General features: G+C 54.2%; 1 protein-coding gene across 2 annotated transcripts in view; it reads right to left on the reverse strand.

Moving 5' to 3' along the window:
* Nucleotides 1–21409, reverse strand: part of P2RY8 (purinergic receptor P2Y8) — a 50786-nt gene that overhangs the window by 21319 nt on the left and 8058 nt on the right. The window contains exon 1 of one of the 2 annotated variants that reach the window (XM_021081378.1): nt 7068–7889. The exons of the other annotated variant lie outside the window; for it this stretch is intronic. The gene's annotated coding sequence lies outside the window, so the exon portion shown is untranslated. Of the gene's footprint in view, nt 1–7067; nt 7890–21409 lie in introns of those variants that run through there. 2 annotated transcript variants of the gene reach the window in all.

Raw genomic sequence — 21409 nt, forward strand, 5'->3', positions numbered from 1 at the left:
TTTCTATACACTAACAATGAAGGATCAGAAAGAGAAATTAGGGAAACAATCCCATTTACCATCACGTCGAAAAGAGTAAAATACTTAGGAATAAACCTACCTAAAGAGACAAAAACCTGTACTCTGAAAACTACAAAATGCTGACGAAAGAAATCAAAGATGCGCAAAGACATGGAAAGACCTCCCATGCTCTTGGATGGAAGAATCCACATTATCCAAACGACCACACCACCCAAGGCAGTCTGCAGCTTCAGGGCAAGCCCAGTCAAATGACCAGGACGTTTTCCACGGAACTAGAACAAAATAGTTAAATATTCGTCTGGAAACACAAAAGACCCAGAAGAGCCAAAGCCATCCTGAGAAAGAAAAACGGAGCTGGAGGAAGCAGGCTCCCCGACTTCAGACTATACTACAAATCAACAATCATCAAAACCACATGGTACTGGCACAAAGACAGAGATATAGATCATGGGACAGGATAGACAGCCTGGAATTAAACCCACGTACCTACAGTCAATTCACCTCTGACAAAGGAGGCAAGAATACACAATGAAGAGAAGACAGTCCCTTTCATAAGCAGTGCTGGGAAAACTGGACAGCCGCATGCAAAAGAAAGAAATTAGAACATTCTCTAGTATTGTATACAAAAATAAACTCAAAATGGATGAAGGGACTAAATATAAGACTGGACATTATAAAACTCTTAGAGGAAAACATAGGCCAAACCCTCTCTGACATGAACCACAGCAATATCTTCTCAGATTCACCTCCTACAGTAATGACAATAAAAACAAAAATAAACAAATGGGACCTAATTAAACTTAAAAGTTTTTGCACAGCAAGGGAACCCCTAAAGAAGATGAAAAGACAACCCACAGAATGGGAGAAAATCTTTGCAAATGAAGTGACGGACAAGGGATTCGTCTCCAAAATATACAAACACCTCCAGCAGCTCAAAACCAAAAAACAAACAAACAAACAAACAAGCCCATCAAAAAATGAGCCAAAGACCTAAACAGACACTTCTCCAAAGAAGACATGCAGATGGCCAAAAAACACATGAAAAGATGTTCAACATCACTGATTATTAGAGAAACACAAATCAAAACCACTATGAGGTACCACCTTACACCAGCCAGAATGGCCATCATCCAAACATCTACAAACTATAAGTGCTGGAGAGGGTGTGGAGAAAAGGGAACCCTGTGACACTGTTGGTGGGAAGGTAAATTGGTGCAACCCCTGTGGAAAACAGTACGGAGATGCCTCAGAAAACTAAACATAGGACCACCATTTGATCCAGCAATCCCACTCCTGGGCATCTCTCCAGAGAAAACCATGCCTCAGAAATATACATGTACAGACTTTGAAAAACTTAGGGTTTCCAAATAAGACAGGTTGGGGGTCGGGGAATGCACTGGGCGTTTGGGATGGACATGCTATAAAATTGGGTTGTGATGATTGTTGTACAACTATAAATGTAACTGAGTTTAAAAAATGCTATAAAAGTAAAAAAAAAAAAAAAGATACACATACTCCCATGTCCTTACGGTACTATGTAGAGTAGCCAAGCCATGGAAGCAACCTACATGTCCATCAACAGAGGAGTGGATAAAGATGGGGTCCATATACACAATGGAACACTACTCAGCCCTGAAAAGGAAAGAAATAATGGCATTTGCAGAAACATGGCTGGACCTGGACATGATCAGGCTGCATGACGCTAGTCAGACAGTGAGATGCCCACATCCTGTGCTATCCCTTCCATGTGGCATCTGAAAAAAAGGACACAAGGAACTTCTTTGCAGACCAGATAGAGACTCACAGACTTTGGAAAACTGATGGTTTCCAAAGGAGAGAGGTTTCAGGGGAAGGGATGGGCTGGGGGTTTGGCATAGAAATGCTGTCAAATTGGGTTGTGATGATCACAGTAAAACTATAAATATAATAAAATTTATTGAGTAAAACATATGTTCTATATACCTTATATATCTGCGTATAAAACCTATGTATGTGTGTGTGTGTGTGTGTGTGTGTGTGTGTGTGTGTGTGTGTGTATAAAAGCCCGGCGTCTCTTATGAGGGGTGGTTTAAGTCCAGGCGTCCTGGGGAGAGGCCCTGAGAAGGACCCCCCCGCCCTGTCCTGTGCAGGCAGCACCTGCCACGAATGCACACCTGGATGTGACGATGCAGGAGCACTGGACACACCCAAAGGAGAAGGGGGGGAACTAAGAAAATGTGAACGTCACAAAAGAGGAAGAGAGGCTGGAGAAATGCCCCAGAAAGCCTGGGGAAACGGGACGACTCAAGCGACCTGGCCCCGAACTGAACTCTGCTGGACGGGGTCCGTGCTCTCTCTATGGATGTGATTGGAGCAGCCCCCACAAGGGGAAAACGGGAGTTTTGCAATAAAGGGACGTGGCCATGTGAAATGTACCAAGAGACTGTACCTAAGAGGATATCCTACTGTTAGGGAGATGGACGGACGGACGGATGGATGGATGGATAATAGATAGACAGGCAGACAGACAGACAGAAAGGCAGGTAGATAAGTAGATAGAAAGCCTAGTGAGATGGATGAAAATTTAAGTACGTTTGCCACAAATGTTTCCTCCTTGCTCACCTCATTTCAGCGCAGAATTTTCCATCCAACTTAAGACGCCCCTGTTAACTGAATCTAGTCTGCTCCCGGCCTTCCATCACCCATGAAAAATGATATGACATTAAATGTTTACTTGACGGTTTCATGAAAAAGTGGTATCATCACATGAATGGAAGGAAACTGAGGGGGTGACTCGGGGGTGGGGGGAGCGGAAAATCCCCTACATGGACCCACGTACGTTAATTTTCCACGTGAAATCGATTGCCTGCCCACAGTGTGTCCACGGAGGCAGGATGGGCTGGTGGTGAGGGGCCCAGAGGGGGCGTGAGTGGTGGGGGGCGGTGAGCAAGACGTCGGTCGGGTCTCAGCTGTGTCAAGAGGGAGCTGGGGGCCTGGGGCAGCACCCTCCCTCTGGAAGCCCGGGTTCCTCCTCAGAAGACACGGATCCTATCAGCTTCCAGTGGGTACTTAAACTCGGCACAGTGAGTCAGGGGCCTGAGACAACAGGAACGTGTGTTCTCAGAGTCCTGGGGCCAGAAGCCCCATATCAAGGGGTGGACGGGGCTGGGTCCTTCTGGAGGAAGGTTCAATGAACACAGGAGAACTTCTGAAAGTAGGATGACAAATCGTGCTTTGAAATGAGACAGTGAAGGGGAAATAGTTGAGGCAAGTGTTTAACCCTTCCGTCTGGCTGTCTGGACTGTCCATCCATCATCTCTCCATCTGTATCTCCTACCATTTACCGTCATCCTATTATCATCATCTATCCTTTCATCTACCTACGTATCCATTGTCTTTATATCTATGACCTATCACCTACCCATCAATTTTCCACCCACCATCTATTAATCATTCTACATCTATCCCTCTGGGTTTATTATCTCCCTATAGATATCACTCATTTGTCCCCTATCTATCAATCTATATCTATTTTCTCCAAGTCTGTTTATCTATCTTAACCATCTGCCTAATCTGTCTATATAGACATTCCAGTCTTTGCCTCCATCTTCCCCTGGCTTCTCCTCGGTATCTGTGTCCCCTCTTTGGTCTCCTAGGAGGACACTGTCCTTGGAGGGAGGGCCCCCCTCATCCAGGAGGACCTCCTCTCAGGCCCTTCACTTCCTCACACCTGCAAAGACCCATTGTCTACATAAGGTCCTGTTCTGAGCTTGTGGACAGATGTGAATTTGGGGGGACATGATTCAACCCAAGAAAGCGGTGGTGATGATGCAAAGGACCATCCTGAGATGCACGGGGTCATCCACACCCATGGTTGGGACCACCCCTCCCAGGACAAAGTACTTAACACACCGGTTGTGATTGTCACTGTTTCAGTAAAAGTCGGGGGTCTGAGAGTTGGGTGGGACTGTAGGAGGTGCAAATAATATAGGCATGAAGGGTGGTCCCAGATGAGGTGGGAAGCCTGGAGGTGCTCCCTGAGCAAGGAGAAGATTCCTTTTGTCAGCTTCAACGCCTCACTCTTCACAAACTGCCTCGTGGAAACAGTCTGGTCTCCAAGATTTAAACATAGAGTGACCATGTGACACAGCATGTTCCTCTCCTAGATATAAGCTCAAGAGAAATAAAAACATATGTCCACACAGAAATATGTACACGCATGTTCATAGCCATGCTGTAGACAGCAAAGGGTGGAGACAACCCAAGTGTCTGTGGATGGATGAAGGCATGGACGGGTGGATGGGTGGATGGACGGATGATGGATGGATACGTGGATGGATGGATGGATGATGGGTGGATGGATGGATGGATGATGGGTGGATGGATGGATGGATGACGCGTGGATGATGGATGGATGGGTGGATGGATGGATGGATAGGTGGATGGATGGATGGATGGATGGCTAGGTGGATGGGTGGATGGATGCGTGGATGATGGATGGATGGGTGGATGGGTGGATGGATGGAGGGATGGGTGGATGGATGGATGGATGGAGGGATGGATAGATGGGTGGATGATGGATGGATAGGTGGATGGATGGATGATGGGTGGATGGATGGATGATGGGTGGATGGATGGATGGCTGGGTGGATGGATGGATGGCTGGCTGGATGGATGGATGATGGGTGGATGGATGGGTGGATGGGTAGATGGATAGATGGATGGATAGATGGATGGGTGGCTGATGCATGGAGAGATGGCTGGATGGATAAACTTCATGGGGTCCATCCACACAGTGGACTATGACTCATCCATGAAAAGGAGGGAAGCTCATATACAGCCTGCCTTGTGGATGGACCTTGAACCCACGATGCTCAGGGAGAGAAGCCAGACCCAGAAGGACACAGCGTGTGGGACTCCATGGATAGGAAACGTCCAGGACAGAGACACCCACAGAGACAGGAAGCAGATTTTGGGTTGACAGGGGCTGCAGGGAGTGGGGAATGAGGACTGTTGACTTTAGGGGGACGGGGTGTCCTCTGAGGGCATGAGAACGTTCGGGAACCTGAGGGAGGTGGTGGTGGAACGACATGGTTAATGTGCTCCAACCCCGCAATGGTGCATCTCAAAGGGTGACTGGCGTGTTGCACACACGTCTACATTTCAACAGCAAGAAAGGCCTCCTGTGCCGCAGGCTTAACCCTGAGGACATTGCTGCTGCTCTGCGGGATCCTAGCTTGTCCTCTCCTCCCGGCTCCCAGCGCCACCGCACATCTGGAGACTTTCCCCGTTGATTCCAGCCTCCTCAGCCCTCAGGTCGGTGCTGGGGTGCTTGGAGCTGGCCACCCGCCTTTGGGTCTGTGGTTTCCCTGCGGATTGAACCCCACCCAGGCCTGGAGCAGAGGGAGGCTGGCCCAGGGCCATCGCCGATGGTGCAAGGCGTCATCCGGGAAGCCCCGGCCTGAGTCCCAGGGTCTCCCATTGTTCTTATTTCCTTCTTCCCCGAGGCCACGGCCAGCATCTTCCTGGCTCTGTGCCCTGGGACCATGAGGAAAGCTCTGGCCCACGTTCCCCGAGCCCTCGGACCGCGCCTCCCGTGGCGTCGTCGAGGTCAGCGCGGGCAGGCCCGGCTCCTCGGCCCTCACTCGAAAACAGCCCGCACGGTCCTCAGGCGGTCCTCAGGGACGGCGAGGTGCAGAGACGGGGAGGGACGTGCAGGGACACAGCCCCTCTGTCCCGAGCTTAGAGCCGGACACAAGCACGGTCCAGACAAAGGAAGGGCGAGTGAACGGTGACACACAGGACGCAGTGGGTGACTGATGGGGGTGATGAAGGAGGGAGGGGAACGGCGCAGGTTCTCTGCAGATGCAGAGACGCCTAGGTGGACCAGCAGAGGGAAGACGGCCGCAGAGACGGCGACCAAGCCCCGTGCGGAGACTTTGGCCAAGTTAACCAGCTCCCCCTCAGGTCCCCCCCACGGCAGGGACCTGGTGTCCAGCCGCCCTCCCATCCCCCCGCTGCAGGGGACCTGGTGTCCAGCCCCCTTATGTCCCCCTGCTGCAGGGGACCTGGTGTCCCTTCTTCCCTTGGGACTTGTCCCTTTCTGAGACTCTGGTCCACAAAACTGCTAATCGTGCAAGAGTGAGAAGTGGCCGAAACCTGGCCAATCATGGATCCCCTCACTCTGTCCTTGGGTATGTGTCCAGGGGTGGTCATGTGGCCCCGCCAGGGCCAATCAGGACTCCCAAGAGGTGCCAGGAGAGAGAGAGGGAATCGCCTTTCCATCTGAGCTTTGCCGTCTAAAGATGGGGATTGGGTCGTCCAGGACCCCTTTTCCCTCCACAGAGCCATTGGCCCTTTTCCAGAGACACTACAGTTTGCAAGGGAGAGGCCAGCAGAGCTGAAATTAGGGATGGGGACAAGAGAGAAAACAGGACTGGACAACCATTTAAGCCCCTGGATCCAGCCATGCCTGAAGCTGCCCTGACATTCCTAATTATCCAGTTCCACCATTTCCACGTTAACCTCAGCTCTCAAGAGCCACATTTCTATTGTTTGCCACCAACCAAATAGTTATAACTCATCACCCACCAGGAACCGGCATGCTCCAGATTGGGTGCCCACAGAGCCCACACCTCCTGCCTCGGCCGCTCCTTGCCGGCCATGTGCTTGCAGTCGCTGCGCCCACCTCTGCCCCTCCCTCCGTGTGGATCTGGGGTGGGGGGTTCCTTGACTCAGAGCCTCTGTTTCCATATCAGCAGAAATGACCAGAGGAGCATCCTGGGAGGTGGCAGACGGAGGGCTTTCTATGGGAGACTCCGCCGTGGCCGGTGCTCGTCTTCCAGTCTCACGGTTCCTGTGCTTTCCTCGCAAACCCCACACATACTTTTAGGATTTTGGGGTGCCTGGGTCCAAAAGACACAACCCAAAGGGGAGCCAATTGGACATAAGCCCGTGGCCCCACAATTCCCTGGCATCTTTAAAGTGGAGACCCATGTCCGCCTGCATCTTGGTGCATCTCAGGGGGGCCCCTTCCCACCCGCCCCTCTCCGGGTCCCGGGACTTACGGTGGCCGGAAGGGTGGCGGCAGTCCTGGGCCAGCAGACCCCGTGGAGTGTGCCTGAGCGGGGCGCGGGGGACTGTCACCCCCACTGCCTCCTGGGTGGAGGAGGCTACCCTTTGCAGAAAGCTCCCCACCGGAGTGGGGGTCGAGGGACCGCCCCCCCACTCTCCTGGGGACTCTGCTGTCAGTGCCCCCAGCCGATCTGCAACGGACACCGTCCCCAAGGACCCAGCGGGCTCCTGTAACGGTCACCTGTCATCTCAAGATTTAATTAAATGCACAGAGGTTATGAAACTTGGAGCCTGCAGGCAGGGCGCCCAAGGATGGAGAAGCTTCCTCTTTTTCACGGTGAGGCCCCTGCGGGGCAGAGGAGGTCACAGGAGGGGATTTTACGTATTTGTGTAACACACACACACAAAAAAAAGAACAGGTTTTAAAAAATACGTCTCACCGAAATAACTTCAGGAATCACTTCCTACGAGTGATTAGTCTGTGATGACAAGCGGTCCTACACCTAAGAGTTGGTTCCTTTGAATATTTGTAATAACAGTTTGCTTTTCAAAAACTGTGAACATGAACTGTTTAAAAGCTTACTCCGTCCTGTGCGATGAGGGTTTCTTGGTCTTAGGACCTGGGATGTGTTCTCTGAGTTTTGTCCCTGTGATGGACTAAATTGTACCCCTCAGTTCATGTCACAGCCCCCTGACCGCCAGGACCGAAGGATGGGGCTGGGGAGACAGGTGTGTTTTTGCGTGTGTGTGTGTGTGTGTGTGTGTGTGTGTGTGTGTGTCTTTTGAGGGCTGTACCCACAACCTATGCAGGTTCCCAGGCTAGGGGTCGAATCTGAGCTGCAGCTGCCGGCCTACACCACAGCCACAGCAACCTGGGATCCGAGCCGCACCTGCGACCCACACCACAGCTCACGGCAACCCGAGATCCTTAACGCACGGAGCGAGGCCAGGGATCGAACCCGCATCCTCATGGATACTTGTCACCTCTAGTTACCTCTGAGCCACGACGGGAACTCCCGACACGAGTCTTTCAAGAGGGGATGGAGGCAAATGAGGTCACAAGGGTGGGTCCTGATCCCCCAGGACGGGGGTCCTTAGACGAAGAGGAGGTCAGGACACAGACACCCACACAGGGACAGCCCCGCGGCGGAAGCCGGCAGCTGCAGCTCCGATTCAATCCCTAGCCTGGGAATTTCCACCTGCCCCAGAGGCGGCCCTAAAAAGCAAAAACCATAAAACATAAAAGTAAATAAAAATATGGCCCCGATCCAGGAGGACCTCCCCTCAGACAGGGCTCCAACCCACATGGGGGCAGGTGGGCTCTCCGGGGGACTTGGGGTGGGGGGATCCCTTTCTGTGCCTCCCTTTTCTGCAGCCGCCTCGTTGCTTGTCTGGTGGCCCTTCCTCCGCCTGCAAAGCCAGCTTCCTCCTCTTCGAATCTCTTGGTCCAGTCTCCCTCTTCCACACGGAAGCCCCCCCAGGTTTCACTGCCCACCCCCCCATACCCCAGGGCCTCTCCCCAGCTCCCAGTCAGCCCACCAGCAGACGTAACTCCATCTCCCACCTCCCTCCTCAGCGACAAGTAGCAAAACATATTCCCAGGCTCTGGGGATTCAGAGGGGGTGTGTTTTAGGGTGCATTAATTCATTAGAAATTAATTCAGCAGGACCATGAGACTGCCGTCTGCAGAGCAGGGACCCTGCGGAATGAATTTCTAAATGCTGCTCTAATCCTTGCACAGGGACCAATGCATTGAGCGGGGGGGGGGGGGGGGAGGCAGGAGGGAGGGAAGCAGTGATTATAAGGAGTGGGGGGGGGTCCTGCCTGGGGGAGGGGCTGGCCTCAGGGATGCCCCCCACGGCCAGCAGCCGGCACTTCCCAGTGGCCTCGGCCGCTGAGATGGCCCAGTGAGGCCAGTGAGGAGAAAGCATCCGACGGGGCCAGGAGAGCAGCTGGGCGCAGCAGAGGTGGCCGGCTCCAGGCGGGGGACCTTGCGGGTGGGGAAGGACACGGGGTGCAGACAGAACAGAGTTTAGGGAAGTCACAGGCCAGTGTGGGTGCCTCTAGGAAGCCATAGGCATCCAGGGACCTTGCCCACGGCTGTGGATGGGGTCCAGCCTTCAGCTTCTCTAAAGCTTGGAGGGCCAGACACGGGTTTTACCACTGCGCATAGGAGCGCAGGGACAGTGGGGGTGAGCAGGACGTGTGGGTCAGCCGGGGCTGACTCAGAGGTTAAGGATTTCAACACCAGTTTATCCCAGAGGCTCCCTTGGGATGGTCCTACATGGCGGCTGTTGTGACTGAAGCCACTGTGACCACAGAGGTGCCAGCCACTCTCTGGGGTGCAGATGTCACTTATCTGGGGCTACAGACCCAAACCCAGGATGGCTGGATCATAGGGCAGCTCTATTTCTGTTGTGGGAAGAATAAATACAGAGGCCAATGGGCACGGTGGAATATTATATAGCCACGAAAAGGGAGGATGTTCTGACACCCGTTACAACAGCACGGAGCCCGAGGACGTCATGCTCAATGAAATTGAGTCCCCAGAACACAAATCCTGTGTGATTCCGGGTACAAGAGGCTCCTGAAGGCCCCAGATTCACAGACACGGAGAGGAGGAAGGTGGGGGCCGGGGCTGGAGAGGGGCTGGGAGTTCGAGTTTAATGGGGCCAGAGTTCCATTTTGGGAAGATGAATGAGTTTTAATGACCCGCTCTGCAATATTACTAACAATCCCGTGTTGTGGACATAAAATCTATTAGGAAGGCAGATCTCATGTTCACGGCTCATCGCAAAACCAAAATACGGTAAAATAAACATTGTTGAACTCAAATAAAATATGGGGGAGACAGAGGTCCCGTGGTGGCTCAGCGGTAACAAACCCAACCAGAATCCATGAAGATGTGGGCTCGATCCCCGGCCTCGCTCAGTGGGCTAAGGATCCCGCATTGCTGTGAGCTGTGGTGTGGGCTGGCAGCTGTCGCTCCGATTGGGCCCCTAGCCTGGGAACTTCCATATGCTACTGGTACAGCCCTAAAAAGCAAAAAAATAAAATAAATAAAATAAAATGGGGGAAGTTTCAATTAGGAGTTTGGATTTAGTATGTGCAGACTACTATAGGATGTGTGTTTCTGTATGACTGAGTCACTGCACTCTACAGCAGAAATTGACAGAACACTGTAAATCCACTCTAATAAAATGTTTTAAATGAAAAAAAAATTTTTTAAGCTACTCTAAATGAAAGAGATAAAAGCAAGGACCTACTGCCTGGCACTGGGAACCAGATTTAATTTCTTGTGATAACCTAGAATGGACAAGAGTCTGAAAAAAGAAAACAAAGGAAAATAAAAGAGAAAAGAAAAACTGAAAAGATAAAGCTATTTAGACTTGGTGAGGGGAAAAGAGGGGCGATTTCTGTGTTCACTCCAGCGCAAGCTTCCTGCCAGCTGTGCACAGGTTGGTAGCAGGTCGCGGATGCCAGTGTGGTGGGGTTTTCTGGTCAGGGGCTGCCCGGGAGCTGGGGGGTGATCCTGGGTTGCGCGAGGGCCCCCTGTCATCGCAGAGCGCGTCTGAGTGCCTGAGGGCGGTAAGAGGAGGCAGGAGGGAGCGGGGCTACTCGCTGCAGGTGCTGCCATGAGTGTAGGAGTTTGCACAGCAAACCCGGCTCAGAGGGCGCCTTTGCCGCGTGACGGCACCTGCAGGGGGCGCTGTGAGGCAGGGGCCGCTCCCACCTCTGCTGATCCTGAGAAGCTCAGCTCCTGTCCACATGCCTCCCCGAGGACCCCTGCGTGTGCGCCCCGCGGGGACGCCGCGTCTGTGTGCGTCGGGGGGCTCCGGCGAGCACCGCTGACCCGGAGGCACCTGCTCCAACCCCCGGGCACGTCGGGTCCGTGGGGGGCCGGTGTGGCTCTGAGCAGCGGCCACCCAGCCCGGAGAGGCCCCAGCAGCAGCGCGAGCTGACGGTCCCCTCTGGGAGACGGGGGATGGCGAGGGTGGGGTGGGGTGAGGTGGGGGGTGCGGGGTGTGTGTGCGGGGGGGGGGATGTCACCGGGCCCGGCAGGGAAGCGTGGGCATCTGCAGCCCCTGCTGCGGTGCCACGTGTCCCAGTTCTGTCCTGTCCGGGTGGGGTTCTACCCTGACCTTTGCCCGCGACCTTGGGGCCACGCGACAGGGTGGGAGACCGTCCTCTGAGTGTCCGTGGCCGATCCGGCCTCATCTGTCTTGGAAAGTGACTCTGGGACCAGGGGACTCCCGCGGGAAGCGGTTTGCAGCGTCCTGTGCAGCGAGCTGTGCTCCTGCGCGCGTCGGCGCGTGTCTGCTTCACTTTGGCTTTGGCACTGGGAAGTCAAGCTGTTTCCAGGTGGGTGGTGGGCGCTGGCCCCGGGTGGGCAGGGCAGAGAGCGTCCTCCTTCTATCTGTTGATCCTCATTCTAAGCCCCCGTGCCTCCCCCACTGGAGCGGAGCAGAGTGTGTGTGGCTGACAACCTGGGGACCAGGCTGCTTCCTCTTTCCCTGCGGCGGGGGCGGGGCGCCACTTCCCCTGCACGTCACCTGCTGGGGCCTCTGTGCCTGTTGCCACCCCGCCCCCTCGGGCCCTCCGGTTCCTCCGGCTCCTGTTGCAGGACAGCCCTCTCCCCAACGGGCCCCACAGCACTGAGGCCGTGCTCAGCGCCTCCCCCAGCAAAGAGCTCCTGAGCAGGGACCTCTCCCCCCCCCAAAGGGTTCCTGTCTTCACCCCTGGACTCTCTCAAGGGGACCTTATTTGCAAATAGGGGCTTTTTTTAAGGGTCCTTATTTCTAAGAGCCTTAAAGTTTGTACGCCGATTTTAAAATAACACTGCAAATAATTTCACAAAAAAGATTACTCTCGAAATTACTTTTAAATGGGTTAGGAATATGAGGAAACAATTTGGACATGGGGTCTGTGCAGGTGTGATGAAGAGAGGGATCTGAGAGGAGGTCCTCCTGGATGAGGCGGGCCCTCCGTCCAAGGACAGGGTCCCCCTAAGAGACAGAAGAGGAGCCACAGACACAGAGGAGAAGCCACGGGAAGACGGAGGCAGAGACCGGAGGGAGGCGGCCACCAGCCCAGGGCCGCCTGGAGCCCCCAGAAGCTGGAAGAGGCAGGAAGGACCCTCCCCTGGAGCCTTTGGAGGGAGCGTGGCCCTGGGACCCCTTGACCTGGTTGCCTGGTCCCCAGGGCCGGGGGAGGGTGGTTCCTGTTGTTTTAAGGGCTCATTTGTGGTCCTCTATTTCGGCCTCCAGGGAACCACCACAAATAACCTTCTCTGTGCAGGCTAAACCAACTTCAACGTTGACAGCTACTAATTTACCTTTTAAAGGATGCAGACAGTGTCCGACTCGCCGTGAACAATCCCGTCGCTGAAGACAAGGGCCCCCCGAGCGCTGGGCAGTCGCTCAGAGACCCTCACTCTGTCCGCACTCTGCCCACAGGGACGCTCCTTTTAAAGTGTGAAGAATTTCACACTATTCCTTTCATGGGGTTTTTTCAAAAAGTCACCCTACCCCCCCTTCCCTTCCTGAACTTGGCTTTCATTTTAACCACTTTAATGGTCTCTTCCTAGGGTCGCATCCACCTACGTTGGAAAGTCTTTTGTGTATCACCCCCCCACCCCGTTCAACTCAAAACAATAAAAGTGGGTGTGGCCCGGACACGTCCACGTGGGTGTCACTTCCTGTGCGATGGGGCCCTGTGGGCTGAAAGGTCTCTGCTAAGTGGTCCTCAGATGAAAACTGATCAGAGTCCCATCAAAATACTACAGCCCTTGAGCCAGGACAGTGAAAGATGAGAGCGAGGAGGGGATTCTCGTGCACTGCTGGTGGGCGTGGAACTTGGGGCAGCCCACCGTGGACGACACGATGGAGAGTCCTCGGAAAACCGAATGTAGAACTCCCACATGACTCAGCAACCCCACGAAAGTCAAATTCAAAAAGAAACGTGCACCCCCCATGGTCACAGCAGCACTAGGCACAACAGCCGAGACGTGGCCGCCCCCTAAATGGCCACCGACAGAGGAATGGATTAAGACGATGTGGCCTGTATACACCGTGGAATATTACTCAGCCGTAAAAAAGCACAAAAGCATGCCACTGGCAGCAACGTGGAGGCAACCAGACATTCTCATACGAAGGCAGGCAAGTCAGACGGAGCAAGACACATACCATAGGCAATCTCTTCTATGTGGAAGCTAAACCACGGCACAAAGGAACCTCTCTACAAAACAGAGACGGACTCACGGACATGGAGAACAGACTGGTGGTTGCCAAGCGGGAGGAGGAGGGAGTGGGCTGGATGGGGGGTTTGGGGTTGGTAGATGCGAACCAGGACATTGCGGATGGAGAGGCCACGAGGTCCTGCTGTGCGGCACAGGGACCTCTAGCCAGTCTCCTGGGATGGACCCGGGTGGAGGAGACTCTGAGAAAGGGGATGGATACATATTATGACGGGATCACTTGGCTGCACAGCAGAAATTGCCACACATTGGGCATCAACTCTACTTTGACATTTTTTTAAAAATAAAGTAAAAATGTGTACCGGACGTTACTTCCTGAATGCGATGAATCACGGCCATGGTTTTCCTATGCACGTCACAGAAAGGAACATCCAGACTAAAGATGGGCAGAGCCGGCCGCTCGTCTGTCCCGCGAGCTTTTTAACAACCTTTGAGTCTCCTGCACATTGTACAGGGTCGTTTAGGACCAGGACCCCACGCTCTCGAGCCAGAACGCTGAGGTTTTTCACGTAACCCGTTGCTGAGTCACGGGGTACCACGCCGCAGCTTTGAACAAGATGGTGCCAAACTCCCACCCCCGAGATTCACCTGGCACGTGTTGCACATCCCAGGGAAACGATGCCATCGCATTGGAAAGAGTGCGTGTGGCCCACTGGCGGCTCTCTGTCCTTTGCCGTATTGCGGGTCCAGGAGGGGGCCCTGAGCACCTGCATCTGAATCAGCCCCCAACCCTCAGCACAGGTGCCTCCCGGAGTGGGGACGTGGGCCCCACTGGGTTAGGGATCCCCAGCTTGGATGTTACAAGGGTGGGCGTCTCCTTTGCTGGGCGTTGCTGGGGCCATGAGCCAAGTGGTAGGATCTGTCCTGGGCGGCGGGGAGGCGCTTGCTTTTCTCCTGTTCCCTCAGAATGCTAAAAGTTTCTCCGACTGGCATGTATTTCTTTTTTGTTGGTTTGCTTTTTAAATATTTTTGTCTTTTTTAGGGCCGCACCTGTGGCCTATGGAGGTTCCCAGGCTAGAAGTCGAATCGGAGCTGCAGCTGCTGGCTGACACCACAGCTCATGGCAACGCTGGATCTTTAACCCACGGAGCAAGGCCAGGGATCAAACCTGCAACCTCATGAATACGATGCCAGGTTCTTACCCCACCGAGCCAGAGCAGGAATTCCATATTTGTTTTTTTAATTTGTATTTCTTTACTTTTGACCATGCACGTGGCATGCAGAAGTTCCTGGGCCAGGGATTCAACCTGAACTGTTGAAGGGACCTGAGCCACAGCCATGACAATGCTGGATCCTTAGCTGCTGAGCCACACGGGAACTCCTTGGAGTTGCATTCAAACTGCAGAGAATTTTTTTAATTTTCTTTTGTTTAATATTTAAGGGAAAGTGTAAGAAGTTCTTGCGGTGGCTCAGCAGGTAAAGAAGCCAACCTGTGAGGATGCAGGTTCAATCCCTGGCCTCACTCAGGGGGTTAAGGATCCGGAGTGGCTGTGGCTGAGGCGTAGGCTGGAAGCTGTAGCTCTAATTCGACCCCCAGCCTGGGAACCTCCATATGCTTCGGGTGTCGCCCTAAAATGAAAAAGAAAAAAAAAGTTGACCGCAGGGAGACCTCCGCAGAGGTCCCACTTCCATCCTTTCCCGAAGGCAGCTGCTGAACATGGCCAGGGATACACGGAGATCCTCCGGGAAGCCACGCGTGGGGCAGCAACCCGCCAGGGCTCCCGCGGTGGAAGGGGGCCTAGCCGGGTGCCCGGCTCTTCCGTTGGGGTCCCCCCGAATGGATGGCCAGCGGCTTCCCTCGGGGCGCTCAGGTTTCTCCGTGCTGCAGGCTGAGATGTGCCGTCGCAGAACGTGAGGCCCCGGCCACACCCGCAATGAACCAGCAGGGCCTCTCGGTGCTGAAGGGCTGGGTTTCCTGGGTACGACGTGCAGGCCAGGGCACCGCGCCTTTCGCAATTGGGAAGGTCCCGCGAAGCAGATCTTTATCTTTCCAAGAAGGGCGGAGCGAGGGCCCCGCCACGTGCCTTCCCGCCTATCTTGGGGTGCTGATCACGAGCCCCCTTCGCTGGCCGGAGTTCCTGGCATTCACCGTGGCGGGCATCGAAAAATCGAGGCTCTCTGTCCTGACATCTCCGACGCATCTCTGAAGACTGAAGGGGACTTCCCTTTGCCTCTGGCCACAGCCTTCGGAGGCTTCTCAGATGCGGGGTCGGATTTGCCCCGGACGGGAGGTCCTTGTCCCTCCTCGTGGCCACGGTGTGAAACTCCTGGCGTATCGCGTTCTTGCGTGGCTTCCCGTTTCTAAATTGAGAAGAGAAATCTATGCTACGGAACAAAGCCCCTTCCTGGCCTTCTTGGAGCCACGCTCCCGGGTCCTCGTGCCACGTCATGGTGGCGTCCGCCGTGGCTTCCTGCAAGGGCTTGTAGGTCACTTGTGGCCCACAACAGGGAGAGACAAAGAAAGGAAGCACTAGATCCACACAAAGGCTTGGACAACACAACGGAACACGCGCTCCCTCACGCCCAGATGCCATCTGGGATGAGCTGCCCGCCGCGAACCCGCAGGACCCTTCTCTGTTGCTGCCACAGTGACCAGAAGCTCAGCCACGTCCCCGTGGCCCGGTGCCTCACGAGCGTTACACGGTGGAGTCCTCGGCGTTTCCATTTTCTGGGCACTCGCCGTTCTCTGGGGCAGGGGTAGGCCCTGCGAGTGTCCACAGCCACAGAAGAGCATCGAGGGGGCAGCTGAGTGGAGACCAGCAGGACCCATAAAGTTGCCCACAGAAACCCAGGATGGGCATTCGATCCGAGGCCCTCTGGAGGACACGGGGAGGGCTGGTCGGACCCCGGGGGCCAGACACGGCTCTGAGAGGCAGGGTCAGCCCTGAGCGTGGCCCCAGGGCCCAGGCGTTGTCCAGGTGAATTGCTACCAAACTGAGCCGGTGAGATTTATGGGTCCGTGAGGCTGGACCACAGTGTCCTCCACATATGGGATCAAACACCAGTCTAGATGTTGCTTCAAAGGTGTTGGTTTTTTTTTAAGATGGGCTTCACATTGAAATTCTTGAACTTTGAGTAAAACATGACCTTCCAGAATGTGGGTGGGCCTTGTCTAATCAGTTGAAGGCTTTTAGAGAAAAGAGACGGAGAGCCTCCAAAGAAGAGGGATTTCTGCCTCCAGACAGATCCCAGAGTCAGGGTGCAGCACTGCCTCACCCCCCGGGGCTCCAGACTCCTGGTCTACCCTGCAGAATGGGGACTTTCCATCTCTCACAACCACATGAGCCAATTCCTTCAATTTCTCTCTCTCTCATCTGTCTATCTCATCTCTATTATCTATGGATACAGATATAAACACCCATCATCTGTCCCCTGTCTTGTCTGTCCATCCATCCATCCTTCTATATCTACCATCTATACATCTGATATCTGTCTAATCTATAGATAAGTGTAGATATCTGATCTATCATCTATAAAGATATATACACCCATCATCTACCATCCAGCTTATCTATTGATCCATCCATCCATGTTATATCTTTATTTCCCTAATCTGTAGAAAAATACAGATATGTAAATCTATCATCTATCTTGCACCTCTATCCATCCATCGATGCACGATGTGGCTCTGTCTGCCATCTATCTGTTTAATCTATCTCTGTCTTTCTCTAGGATCTATCTTTCTATCATCCGTAGCTGAATATAGATCTATGCATCCATGCATCCATCCACCCACCCATCCATCCACGATGTATCTTTCAATATCTGTCATCTATCTCTACTATCTGTTCCTCTATCATCTACAGATAAATATACATGCATCCATCCATCCATCCATCCATCCATCCATCCATCCATCCATCCTTTTGGTCCTTGTATTAGTCTTCTGCAGAGAAACACAGGGTGCAGGGCATGCATGATAAGGAACTGGCTCCCATGATTACAGAGGGCACGAGGTCCCAGGACGTGCTGTCTATACTGCAGACACCCAGGAGAGCCAACAGGGCCTCTGTCGGAGAAGACTGCTGTCCCGCTCCGAGATGGTCGGGCAGAGACGGCTCTTTCTTCCTTACTTGGACTTTGGTGCTACTCAGGTCGTCAGCAAATAGGGGGACGGACCGGGGCCCACCCAGCCCGGGAAGGGCCATCTGCTCCCTTCTGCCCACTGACTCGGATGTTCCACTCATCCAGAAACACCCTCCCAGACACACCCCGAGTCACCAAACGTCTGGGCACCTCCCGGCCCACAGAGCTGACACATGAAACGCAGCACCACAGCCTACTTCTTGGGAGAAGCTGACTTACAGCTGAACCTTCGGAGAAGCAAGACCTTGGATGATGTTCTCATTCCCCCCAGCGTGGAGGGGAACACGTCTCTCTCCCTCTCTCTCTCATTTCTGGGACCCCTGCCTTCCGGAGACACCTCCCTGTCACAGCTGAACCCCCCCCCATCCCGTTATCCTACCACTGGATCGCCCAGAACTTCAGCAAGACAGTCAGTCAACAGCAGAACCAGGTAACTTCAAAGCCCACAGGACGAATCAGGGCCACGGAAGGGACGGGGTATGGGGTGACGATTAGACATGATTTTTCTGGAGGCATCAGAGACGTGGGGGCGCCGGGAGTGGGGCAAGGCCAAGGAGAGAGACAGGTCTGTCCTGGGCGAGGTTCGAATCAGAGACGCTGTGGATCCAAGGAGCCCTGCGCCACCATCACAAGCATCAGAGACCCCCGTCTCATGCACAACCTCCTGCCGGGGGCCAGGAGGCTCTAGAACGTGGAGAGATGGGGCAGGTCTCCTAGACAGGGGCTGGGGGTATCCCACAGGCTTGGACCAGGTCACCTTGATGCAGCCAACAGGCTTGGACCAGGTCACCTTGATGCAGCCGCCCTCTGAGGCCCAGAGAAGATAAACTGCCACCACGAGTGGGCCAGCGTCGGGGCCTCACCAAGCCGCAGTACCAGAAGATCATCACTGAGCCACGAATCAGCGTTTCCAAATTTACCACGTGTCCCATGATGGAGGCACGTGCTCATGTGACCGTCAAGGCCCAGGTGCGGCCGTGGACCCATTGTGGGGATTGGTAAACCGAGGCTCGGAGGGATAGAGGCCCTCCACAGAGAGGAGGAGGCCTGTAGACAGATGTCTTCAGAGGCGTGTGTGTTGGTGCAGCCTTCTTGCCATGAGAAAGTGGTATTTTTCTTGTTTGATGGAAGAGGAAATTGAGGTTAGGTCATTAGGTCATGGGGTGGCCACGGTCAGACACACAGCGCATACACCTGGCGGCAGGCTCGGAGCCACGCCGGGCCCCCCGCACACCCCTGCTCCTGGCAAGGCCAGACCCGGCCCCGCCACTCAGGATCCTAGAGGCCCACAACGTGTCCTCACCGCCCACGACCACAGTGTCCCCCAGGACCAGAACGTGACCCCGCGGTGGAGCCCCAGACAGACACGCTGTGGGTTTGGGGCAGGACGAAGGCTGGGCTCCGTCACGGTGTGTCGGCTTCGATACAACGCGTGCTGACTTACTGGTCAAGACGAGAGGCCCCAGCATCCCTCAAAACTGTGGGCGGTCAGCCCACGAGATGCAGCCCACGGATGTAGCTGTTCAGCCAGGCCGAGTGTCTGTCAAGGGCTTTCAGCAGGGCCCGCTCGCCAAGGTCGGGAGTGGTTTCCAGGTGTCGCCCCTGGAGGGGAATGTTCCCATCCGGAGGGCGGAGACTAGAGACGCTGCTCAGCCCCTCAGCGTGCACAGGACGCCCCATCAGTCCTCCAGCCCCCGTGTCCCCGAGGGACCTTGACCTGGCCTGAGAGACTTTCTATCCACTATCCACTGATCATCTGTCGTCTGTCATTTATCTTTCATCTGTCACCCATCCGTCTGCGTCTCTATCATCTATGTGTCTATGTATCCGTTCTCTACCTCCCTCTCTACAATGTATCCATCTCTCTCTCCACTCATTGTCCATCCATCTGTTCATCTATCGTCTCTCTACCTTTTCTCCAGCACATATCATCTAAGTACCTACCGTCTATCTGTCCACCCTCTGTTTCTCTCTATAGAATCCATCCCTCCATCCTTCCCTCCTTCCCTCCATCCATCCCTCCACCCATCCACCCATCCATCATCCATCCATCCATCCCTCCATCCCTCCATCCATCCATCATCTATCCCTCCATCCCTCCATCCATCCATCATCCATCCATCCATCATCCATCCCTCCCTCCTTCCCTCCATCCATCCTTCCATCCATCCACCCATCCACCCATCCATCATCCCTCCATCCCTCCCTCCTTCCCTCCATCCATCCCTCCACCCATCCATCCATCATCCATCAGCCATCCCTCCATCCCTCCATCCATCCATCATCTATCCCTCCATCCCTCCATCCATCCATCATCCATCCATCCATCATCCATCCCTCCCTCCTTCCATCCATCCATCCCTCCATCCCTCCCTCCTTCCCTCCATCCATCCCTCCATCCATTCTTCCATCCATCATCCATCCATCCTTCCCTCCATCCATCCATCATCTATCCCTCCATCCCTCCATCCCTCCACCCCTCCCTCCATCCCTGCATCCATCCACCCTTCCATCCATCATCCATCCATCCATCATCCATCATCCATCCATCCATTCATCCATCCATCCATCCATCATCCATCCATCCATCCATCCATCATCCATCCATCCACCCCTCCATCCATCCCTCCATCCATCCACCCTTCCATCCATCCATCCATCCATCCATCCATCCATCCATCCTTCCATCCATCCATCCATCCCTCCATCCATCCACCCTTCCATCCATCCATCCATCATCCATCCATCCATCCATCCATCATCCATCATCTATCCCTCCATCCCTCCCTCCATCCCTGCATCCATCCACCCTTCCATCCATCCCTCCATCCCTCCATCCGTCCATCCCTCCCTCCATCCGTCCATCCGTCCATCCCTCCCTCCATCCCTGCATCCATCCACCCTTCCATCCATCCACCCTTCCATCCATCCCTCCATCCCTCCATCCCTCCATCCATCCTTCCGTCCCTCCATCCACCCCTCCATCCATCCATCATCCATCCATCCTTCCCTCCATCCATCCATCCCTCCATCCATCCATCATCTATCCCTCCATCCCTCCATCCATCCACCCTTCCATCCATCCATCCATCCCTCCATCCATCCATCCATCCATCCATCCATCCCTCCCTCCATCCATCCCTCCATCCGTCCATCCCTCCCTCCATCCGTCCATCCCTCCATCCATCCCTCCATCCATCCATCCATCCCTCCATCCATCCATCATCCATCCATCATCCATCCTTCCTTCCATCCTTCCCTCCCTCCCTCCATCCCTCCCTCCCTCCCTCCGTCCATCCATCCCTCTCCATGCGTTCATCTATTCATCCGTGCAGCCATCATGTGTATCTTTTATCTATCAAACATCCATTTCAGTATCTATCTATCTGTCCATCTGTCTTTTCATCCACTTATCTATCTGTCCATATCTATTTTTCTATGTATCTATCCCTCTGTTCGTCCACCCATGCCTCTACACTCATTTAGCCATCTACCTATCTATCTGTTTATCTGCCTGTCTGTCTATCTATCTGTTTATCTATCTACCTGTCTGTCTGTCTATCTCAACCTATCTACCTATCATCTATCTATCTACCTAATCACCTGCTATCAACCTACCACAGTGGCTCATAACAGGGTCATCAGATGGACACTAGGTGCTGTCTGGGGACACTTTCGGTTGCTCCCACTTGGGAGAGGGTCCTCCTGGCGTATGGACGGTGGAGACCAGGGACGTGACACAGCCTCCTACACAGCACAGGACGCCCCCCACCGGGCCACCCTCTGGCCCCAAATGCCCACAGTGCTGAGGACGAGAAAGCTGGCCGGGGCCCTAAACCACTGCAATCCACACAACGGACTCTGATTTTCCATGACAAGACTACTGAGCGTCTCCTGATCCTTTGGGAAGCCCCGGTGTCCTCAGTGTCCTGGACAGTCAGCCTATGCCGTTCGACCAGGTGCGCGTCCACCAGGTGTGCTGAGGTGGACCCC

Source organism: Sus scrofa, unplaced genomic scaffold, assembly GCF_000003025.6.
Source record: "Sus scrofa isolate TJ Tabasco breed Duroc unplaced genomic scaffold, Sscrofa11.1 Contig1537, whole genome shotgun sequence".
NCBI classification, from domain to species: Eukaryota; Metazoa; Chordata; class Mammalia; order Artiodactyla; family Suidae; genus Sus; species Sus scrofa.